This window comes from Penaeus vannamei, chromosome 36 (assembly GCF_042767895.1).
Source record: "Penaeus vannamei isolate JL-2024 chromosome 36, ASM4276789v1, whole genome shotgun sequence".
In the NCBI taxonomy this organism is placed as follows: Eukaryota; Metazoa; Arthropoda; class Malacostraca; order Decapoda; family Penaeidae; genus Penaeus; species Penaeus vannamei.
The window spans coordinates 27826034-27828669 of NC_091584.1; positions in this window are offsets into that span (position 1 = coordinate 27826034).

Consider the following 2636-nt stretch of genomic DNA (forward strand, 5'->3'; position numbering starts at 1 on the left):
TACGCCGGCCCGACCATGTCGGACTGGAAGCGCCGCGATCCCAGGCTGCTCCCCAGGGACTGGCACTATATCCTGTCCAAGGTCACGTTAACCTTGAGGACAATCCATAGGAATGGTCTTGTGCACAACGACGTCAAGGGCGACAACATCTGCTTGAGGAGGTCCTAGGGCGACGTCGATGTCACCATTATCGACTTCGGGCTGGCCAAGAGGGCGGGCAAGCAGCTCCCTCCGCCTGGAACCTGGAGCCCGGGAGAGCACCACCCGCCCGAGTTCCTCCGGGACAAGGCCGAGTGCAGCGACCTCACAGACGCCTTCAGCCTCGGCAAACTCGTGTGGGCGTTCTTGGAGGTCCAGTCGCCAGAGCTCCTCAGATGGGTCCAAGGAAGCCAGAGTCCTTCCGTCAAGGAACGGGGGGGCCTGAGCGAGCTCCTGGGGGCCCTCAAGGAGGAGTGGAAGGAGAGAATCCACCGCTGATGACGACGCCGCTGGAAGAGAATCTCGAAGGGACGCAGCTTCTCAGCATCCCGCGCTCTCCTTCCGGCGGGATGTCCTGCAAAAGAAAAAGAAAAAAAAATAGTTCTGGGGCTTCTTTCCAAGCGTCAACGGGAAACCTAATTAATGCAAAAAAGAAAAAGAAAGGAAAAGAAAGGAAAAACATTCATGTAAATGATTATGTCGTATGAATTATAAATATATATGTATATACATATACACACACACACACACACACACACACACACACACACACACACACACACACATATATATATATATATATATATATATATATATATATATATATATATATATATATACATATATGTGTGTGTATACATTACATATATATTCATATATACATTATACCCACACACACACACACACACACATATATACATATATATATATATATATATATATATATATATATATATATATATATATATATATATATATATATATGCATATATACATATATTTATTCATACACACACACGCACACACACACACACACACACACACACACACACACACACACACACACACACACACACACACACACACACACACACACACACACACACACACACACACATATATATATATATATATATATATATATATATATATATATATATATATATATATATGTATATAATATATATACATATACATATACATTTATATATATATATATATATATATATATATATATATATATATATATATATATACATATATTTATTCATTTATACACACATCCACACACACACAAGAAATTATTCCTTATCAAATACGCCAGAAAAGCTTCCAGTAAGAGAATATGTCATGATAACATTGTGGCAAAGGAATAAAATGTAACTTCATGTGAAAAGTTTCATATATGAAAGAATATCTGAAAACTAATTTCTGAACAAATTTCCCTAGTTCAAAAATTTGCCTCTGAATTCAGTGGTTCGAGAATTTTGCTTATACTCGTATCCCTTACAATTTTGCATCTACAACCGCTTATATCATATAATCGTTATAATTATTCCTGTACTACCTTATTTGAAAGGATATAAGTGAGCAATATTTAGCACTGAAATTGATAACGTAATTGAATCTGGCAAATCGAACCAGACCTTAGAAAATGAATTTATGAGGTAAATAAACTTTGAAAATGAAGAATACTACTAGTCCCGTAGCCCCATTATATTTTCCGCTTATCACCGATTTAAGACCCAAAACCGCCTTAAAAATTGGAGATCTTCACCTCTAAAGTCAGAGAGCTTGCTACGGGAAAAAAATCTAATATATCTGCTTGAGGAATTAGACAATATCAAGAAAGATATATTAGGATTCTACGAAATACCGAAGGAGAAAAATGAAAATGAATTGTCACGCGCATCATATTTTACCTTGAAGAAATAAGCCATGGAAAATCAAGTGGAATAAGTTGCCTCATAAAGCGAGAAATTATTAGAAACATTATCAAAGAAAAGCGGTTTTATGCTGATCTCAGTATGTATATATATATATATATATATATATATATATATATATATATATATATATATATATATATATATATATGATTTTTTTTCTTCGTTTTATTAATGGGATTTGTATTTTTTTCTCTCTTTTTGATCACCAAGGAGCGATCAAGAAAATATATTAAACAGAACAATATATATATGTATATATATATGCTTAGGAAAGGTAAAGAAAAAACATAATTTCAACGACAGAAACGAGAAGCTTTAGTGACGTGTTCAATGGCGTCGGGAAGTGAACTTGTCTAGCCCAAGTGGAAGGGGGGGGGGGGAGTTACCTGTTTGAAAATTGCTTTTTGCCTTTTTTTTTAGACAGGGACCGAAAGTCATCTTCTATGTGTGTGTGTGCATATATGAATGCACATATATACATTTATGTGTTTGTGCGCACACACACAAATCTCTCTCTCTCTCTCTCTCTCTCTCTCTAATATATATATATATATATATATATATATATATATATATATATACATACATATATATATACATATATATATATATATGTATATATATATATATATATATATATATATGTATATATATATATATATATATATATATATATATATATACATACATACATATATGCACACACTC